The sequence below is a fragment of the Amblyomma maculatum genome, chromosome 2 (genome assembly GCF_055883805.1).
Source record: "Amblyomma maculatum isolate TAMU_Amacu chromosome 2, ASM5588380v1, whole genome shotgun sequence".
Taxonomy (NCBI): Eukaryota; Metazoa; Arthropoda; class Arachnida; order Ixodida; family Ixodidae; genus Amblyomma; species Amblyomma maculatum.
Genome location: NC_139345.1, coordinates 39168022 through 39175801, shown reverse-complemented (window position 1 = coordinate 39175801; position 7780 = coordinate 39168022). Strand labels below are relative to the sequence as shown.

The 7780-nt window shown below is 44.2% G+C and overlaps 1 long non-coding RNA gene across 1 annotated transcript; it reads left to right on the top strand.

Moving 5' to 3' along the window:
- The first annotated feature begins 1324 nt into the window (after nt 1–1324).
- LOC146198431 (uncharacterized) lies at nt 1325–5160 on the top strand. Its single transcript, XR_014704993.1, has 3 exons — nt 1325–1843; nt 1926–2086; nt 3605–5160. It is a non-coding gene; the product is annotated as an uncharacterized LOC146198431 (long non-coding RNA).
- The last annotated feature ends 2620 nt before the right edge of the window (nt 5161–7780 follow it).

The following is a 7780-nucleotide window of genomic DNA, read 5'->3' as shown; positions in this document are numbered from 1 at the left end:
GTGGGCATGGATAAGTTTTGTGAATATGTGGTGATGGTCCAATGGCTCTAAGTGAGCCTGTTTCCAGGAATCCTGTTTTGTAAGCATGTTTTGCTTTGTGGACAACCTGCAAATGCCAAATTGACCCTGTCAAGAGAACGTCTGGAAAAACACAAAGAAACGTCCCCCTGCGGGAAATAGCAGGAAGTGCTTTCTTTCTTTTGTTCACCCTTCCAGTCGAGAAGTGCTATCCTCCAGTGATGAATGCCTCCTATCCAAAGGAGACGACAGAGTGACATGTCCGCTGACGTGCAGGACAAGAGAAGAGCATGACTCATACGGCCATTAAGTGATTTCCCGGGAATGCAGGAAAGATTTGCAATTGTCGAAAAGGGACTATGTTGGGAGCCCTATGCGGCGCCACGTGCACTCGGGTTTCTGAGAAGTAAAACCCCCAGAACCAGCCTGTGGTTTCTTTGCTGAAGAATAGAAATGTACCTCCTCTCCTCGCCGTTCCCAAGCTTTTCCCGCCAACAAGTGATCACGCCCAACGAATGAATGCCGGACCAGTCAGTGCTTCAGACCATCAGTGCAGTGATGTGTTCGATTGGATGCCGATACCTGAGGGGCGTGCCCTGGATTTGGTTGGTCAGCATCTTCAGAGAGGGGCTGGACATAGGGGGTTTTTAAGGACGCTGCAGAGCACGAAATGTCGCTCTGGGCCCTGGGTAAACGGCTCATCCAGTCGCTTCTCGCTATGAACTCTTAACGCTTGTCATTTTGCTGATGTACCCTTCTTCTTCATGTAAATATTCTTGTAAATACGTTTTCTCAAAGTGCCAGTAAACCTGCTTGTACATATTTCACCAACTTAGAAGATTCAGTCCTTCTTCAACCCCGAGTCTCTGCACGCTACCAAGTGAAGGCCGGGTCGACGTAGCCCCAGCGTCACGACAAGAATCACTTGCATATTGCCTGTTGCTTGAGCACGCAGAATAAAAAAAAACTACTTAGAATGAAAACATTTTCTGGGACAATTGAGTTACCGTCAAGCTATAACGCATTGAGATTAAATGTCTTAAGTAAACACGCATCTCCGGGTATTTAAAGCCATCCGTTACAAGAAATTCTAGTTTATTGAAATAAAAAAAAAAGGTTTGTCCTTAGATTAACGTACACTTTCACTAAGTTGTTGACTCCTAAATATCGAGTCATACCTCTACACGCGTTCGATTGCACGCCCGAATTGTAGCTTAATTGTTTGTGCACTGCTTTCGTCTTCCCATGGCTTCAAGGGGTCGTGAAACGTTTTCCGGAAATTTTGCACGGCTTAGTGAAATGGAATCCTTGTCCTGCATCATATAATATACCTCGATTCGTTTCATCGCCCGCGTTGATTTAATAGCGACAAAAACAGAATTTCGGTTTCCTAGCGCGCGTCCTCCTCAACTCAACAGAGTACGTCATAGCGCTAAGCCAATGAGAAGCTCCCGTTGCCGGAGCCTGCTGAGCCAAAGTTGACCAAGCTCGGTGTATTTTAGAGGTTCTAATTGTGCCCTACTCTACGCTCACACAGGGTTTTTTAATATGGCCGACGCCTAGGTTCCTTCCTGGGTTCCAGCGTCGCTGTGCTGCTATAGTGAACTAGAATATAGTCGCTACTGTTAAAACATGGTTACATCGTGGGCTTTGAGCCTTACGCCGACGCAACTTTTCGGGTGCCAGGTCGGCGAAGATGGACCCTGCGAGCGACCGGTACAGTAACACTTGTGTCGAGAGGCCGCGGTAACCGCGGCACAACTCCGGCTTGCAGAAGCCCCGACCGTCAGCCTCCCGATCCCAGCCGTTTCGGAACTACGCATTGGTATGTATGTCCGAGTCTTGCAGCCTAGCCTACGTTTGACCGTTGCGAGAGTGCGCAATCGCTAACCGAAGCTTTCGAACAGGTGCAGCTGCGGGCGGTGCGTGCCGATGCCGACTGCTCTTGAGAGCATCTGGCGAGATCCCGGCGGCGACTACGTAGCTGAAGCAGCCGTCTGGGTGTTACAGATCATCCGCATTTACTCCAAATGCTTCTTGATCATGGACTGCTAGTCGAGAACACAAGGTAAGAACCTTGAGCGAAAGGCGACATAACTTGAACAAGCGGCACCTGTTTTTCATTTTCTCGAGCAAGAAATGCTGTAATGAAATCTATTGCGGAAGGCAGTGTTAATAAAATAAAGCTTCCCCTTTAACGTTACTTACCTGCGGTCATCTACACTGTCTACAGTGTTGATATTGCGCCACGTTAGCGCGAACACATCGCTGGTTTTCATATTTTTCTTGTTTTCGTAGAAGCGCATGAGCATGACGTTTCACCATGCAAATTACTGGTTTGCTTAATTCCATGCACGAGTAAATGAGAAAACACGCATCATCTGATAGTGTGAACTTGCTAAATGGAAAGGGCATGCACATTGATGTGAAGTAACGAGGGGGGGGGGGGACGCTGTCCGGACAAATTTGCTTGTTTTATTAGCCAGTTATGACCTTCAGCAAGTGCAGCACTTCAAAACATAAATACATAAGGAATGCCACAAGAAATGCAGTAAATAAGTACAAAAGCAATCTCATTTCGGAGGACTCTGTGCTAGTAGCCTGTCTCCTGCGGAAGCTGTGGGAAAATGCACTAAAAAACAACACAGAAAAGAAAAACACACAGAGCAGGACTGGCTTCTGCAGACGATCACTAACTAGCCCGACAACTCTTGTTATAGCCTGTCCCCACTTGCTGCCAGAACAATCACCATACCAGCACTCAAAGTTTTATTTGCTAGTTTTTTTTTTACCCACTTGCATTAGGTGAGTGTTGTATAGTGTGCAAATATAATTAAAAAAATTGACTTCACTGATACCATCATCAACACCTGCACACAGTAAACCTCTCCAAAATGCTTTGACACTGACATTTTACATGTGCTGAAATGTAACAACCAAAAAAAAAAAAAAAAAAGAAAGACGTTCTCCCAAAGGCCAGTACACCGAAACTTCCACAGTTTGAGTAAGTGTTGGAAATTTTACAGTTAGCAAATGAAGTTATAGAGTAGTTTTGCGGCACTTGCAGAAAGTTTGCCACGTGCCTTGTTGTGGGAAAACAACGGAGAGCTGTTGACAGAAGTGCACTTGTAGTTTATGGCTCCTTCGAATAGAATGACTCCATGCACAGAGCTGCTTAATGCATAAGTCGCATACTTAACATCTTCGTGCTATGCGGATGATATCAGCGTGGACATTGACATCGGCCACAACACTAGTATAGAGGGTGTAAGACGACTACCAGGTTTTTTCAGTCAAAAGCTGCATTGCCTTCAGGCATTATTTTGCTGCAGTAGCAAATTGTGATTGCACTGGAGTTCTAATATTGGGTGGGTCTCATTCTCTCTCAATCACCTGCAGCAGAATTCAAAGTTTGCCATACTTCCAGGGAGAATAAATTGGCAGTGAAAGTTACACTGTACAGCTTCTGTTAGATGGGAATTAATTGTACAGATGCATGAATAACTTTCAAATTTGTAAAAGACCTAAATCATATTTTCATTTTGCTATGCTGAAAAGTGAATATTGCTTTTTCTCTTGTCAACAGGAGGCACCACTACATCTGCTACAGCCAGCTTGCGCACTGGCTTTGGGGATGCCTCGGCAGACATCACAGTAAAGTCCTCCCTATTTGTAATGCAAGCCAAATAAGGGAAAGGTTTCCATCTGACAGTTACACTGGTTTCCAGTTTGTGCAAGGTTTGTAGAGTCATCACCTTATTCATTCTGAAACAAGCCGGAAAATATGAGAAGAGAGAATTGCAGGACAGCTGGACTAATAACTGGAATTTTACTAAAGAATAGAGGCAAAAGAAGACTTGCACAGAGATGCACATGTAAAAAAGGCCCCAAAAGACTGTTGACCGATTTCTTAGCCACACACACGTCCTTAGCCTTTGCAGTATAGTGTGCCTTTGGACTTGGATCTGTGGCTTCCCTTTTGTAACGAGTGGTTCTTGACCATAAGGAATTTGCTTTTTTTTAGATTTTGATTTTTTAGACCCTTTCTGCTTTCCACGCTTTCACTGCTTTGGGGGTTTTTCGTGCACGTGCATTTCTGTGCGAATCTTCTTTTGCCTCTTTCCTTCAGTAACATTTCAGTTGTTAGTCAAACTTTGTCTTGTGCTCCTCTCACGTGTTTCGTCTTCTGGCTGGTTTTAAGATGAATCAGTACCAACTCATCCAGTTGTTAGTCTTGTTGATATCACTAGCCTGACTGCACCCACTGCTGGGCAAATGCTTCTCCCATATCCATCCGAATAACCCGATCCTGTGCCAGGTGCATGATTCTCGCAAACTTCCTAATTTCATCTGCTTGCCCGAGTTTCTGCTGCCCCCTGCTAAACTTGCCTTCCCTTGGAATCTAAAAGACATATATAGGCTCACTTAGAATGAATTTTGTGTACTCACTCCCTTCCTTTACCTTTGATGGGTAGAATTTTTCTTCTTTTGGAACTGACCGCAGATACATCAGCTGCATCCATATGATCCCCGCAGACTTCCTAATCTCATCTGTCTGCCCGAATGTCTGCCGCCCCCTGCTACGCTTGCCTTCCCCTGGAATCTACAAGACATATATAGGCTCACTTAGAATGAATTTTGTGTGCTCACTCCCCACCTATACCGTTGATGGGTGGAATTTTTTTTAGCACTGACCGCAAATGCATCATAATTGTGCAGTTGTGTATATACCTGCTTGTATAGATGTCTCTCCCATATCTATCCAAATAACCCGATCCTCTGTCAGCTGCATCCATCTGATCCCCGCAAACTTTTTATCTGCCTGCCTGAGTTTCTGCTGCCCCCTGCTATACTTGCCTTCCATTGGAATCTACAAGACATATATAGGCTCACTTAGAATGAATTTTGTGTACTCAATCTCTAACTATACCTTTGTTGGATGCATTTTTTTTTTATTTAGCACTGACCTCAACACATCATGATTGTGAAGCTGTATATACACATTTGTATATTTAGGAGAGAGGAAGACAGCAAAGAAGCGTGAATAAAAGATGTCTTGCTCTAGGTCAACTTCCTTCTAGCCTAAAAATTTTGTATGTGCTGATGAACCTGCGGCTAACCAATAAATTATTTTGAAAGCAACATGTCTCTAACACTCATTTGATAACATTAGATAATGCCCAAATGTACTACAAAGTGGTGGTCCTTGTGGCACTGACAAACCTAGATTTTCTAGTTGCCGTGTTCACCTTTACACGGCCTCGAAAAATAGTGGCTCATGGGGAATAGAAAAATCAAACCGTTTTCTGCAAAAGCTGCTTTGAAAGGTGGCCACTATTTTCAGCATTTTGCAGTCTCATTCAGAAGCAAGCCAGCATAATCTGCAATCTGTAGACATGCATACAATAATATGTGCCTTATACTTTGAAATGTACCAGACTTTAACCAGTCATAAAACAGCGTGCTGAAAAGGTATGTATAGTAAAGCCTCCTTCGTTGATGATGCCCGTAGTTTGCATGAAAACATCTGCACTAGAACCTGCATGACGTTGAGTTAATTGGCCTGCTGGTTGAATATGCCACCAAAATGCTGGTAATACAATGAACTTTGTCGGTGCTGGGGTCAAGTCTAGAAATATAAAGTTGGGATGATTTAATTGTGAAACCTTGCTGCTGAATTCACTGCAGGCTAGAATGTAACAGGATTAAAGGGCAGCTGTAGACGTAAGGGCAGTCCACATTGTCACGGCATCTTATGCGTCCTAGTACACATATCTACATACCGTGCATGTTTTGCTAGTAAACAATGTATCCACAGATTTGCGAAGCTCCAAGAATGCTACACTGATGCTGTCTGAGTAGCTGCTTGTGTCGCTGAATATTGTGAAAGCCTTTTGATGGAACGAAAACTGCTTGGTGAATACTTATGCAGAGTGAGGTTGGTCAGGAGTGCAGGTGATATGTACACCCTTGCAATTTAACCATACAAGCACAGACTGTATGATACTCATACAAATTGAAAAATATAAGGGAAGGAATTGAACTGAAGACTTCGCGGTTCGACAGTCCAAACTTCTACTACATGTGCTTTGGGCTGTGTGTGCTAGCCCGCCTGCAATCTGATTGCCCGAGCCAGGAAAATGGTACACACCCATATGAGCACCACTCCCAGTACTCTCTAACATGTACATAGAAGTGCAGGTGCTTGGGATAAACCTTGGCTGCCACAATGCACCTCAAACAATGGCATGTTAGCCAGAATAGCAGGTTGGGCTTGTTGGTTTTCCATCCTGAGGTAACAGCGCAAAATGTGGACGGGAGCACAAGACGAGAAGACGATGAGACATTGTGTCGTCTTCTCGTCTTGTGCTCCCATCCACGTTTTGTGCTGTTACTTCAGAATGTCACGTGCCTGCCCAATATCTACATAATTGTCACACGAACCACTTTGTGTGTATTTACGACTACTTGCACAACACCATTGCCACCCACTGATGATGAGCAGCTGAACAGCAGTTTTTCACGTACACTCCGCTGCCATTAATTACAAATGCTATCACGCTACGACTTCCCATACCACCCCACCCAACCTCTGTGTGTAATGACTCAACCTTTGGTGCGTTTGCATGTTCTCGGGATACTGGAGAAATCCAAGATATCAATTAGTAGATTCAAGCAACTTAATCTGACATACATCTGGTGAGAATATTACAACTCTATCCATGTATACACAGATCTGTATCACCGCAAGCGTCGCCTACAATTGTGGTGATGCCGCTCAGAACATGACTCATCTTTTTTTTAAGGGCATAATTCTCCACAAACCTCTGCTGAGCTTGTGGCCCCTTGGTAAGAGGCTTTCCACATCTGTGGGAAACCACTTTAGAAGTGGTGTGAATTCACAGTTTCAAAGCCTGCATTACAAATTTTTGGAAGTTTTCAACACCACACCCTTACCACTCTTTGGCACTACACATCACTGAGTTCCTTATATCTACTTGTCCTCAAGGCCACAAGGTAGTGCTTTAGTGGATCCATACCCACTTGCCAATTATATGCCATTATGCATGCTTTCTCCATAGACCATCTAAATGTGGTTTCACACACAAATATTTATACTTAATTGGACAGGCGGACTGCCCAGAATGTTCCACATGTGACATTACGGAGACTGGAGCGTGTACTAGTGGTGTGTCCCAGTATATGCGTGCAAAACAATAACTCGAGTTACTTCTTTGAAGTGTTTTGGCAACAGGCCTCTCTCAGAGGACTTATTGGCCGGTTGGCCAGAAATGGAAAGCTCTACAGGCTGTGCAGGCTTTCTGCTGCTTCTTGCATGACACAGGACTTGACTCGTGACTGTGGTGCAAGTTACTATTCCTGTATATATTTTAATCAAGTCACGACCCTCTTTGTTCTTCTCTTTCTGTAGCAGGTCAGATATTAAACTTTTAAGCCAATCTATCCGCCTTTCCAATCAATAACACTTGCGTGAATGCATTTCTCCTGGATGGTTGATCTGGTAATCACACCATCGTAATGCAAGGACATGGGGCGTATGAGCTTTTGAGGTGAACAATTTTTACCCTAGATATGTCTTTTAAATGATGTGAAGGATTCTGAGCTCTGCTCAACATGATCCTCCTCTTTGGAGTCTTCATCAGGTTCTATGGGGCTAGATGAGTGCTGTGGAAAGAACGTGATCGAAGTGGAACCAAGGGGCCTGTTCTGGGTGGTACGATATGCTGGTAGGGGCACCTGT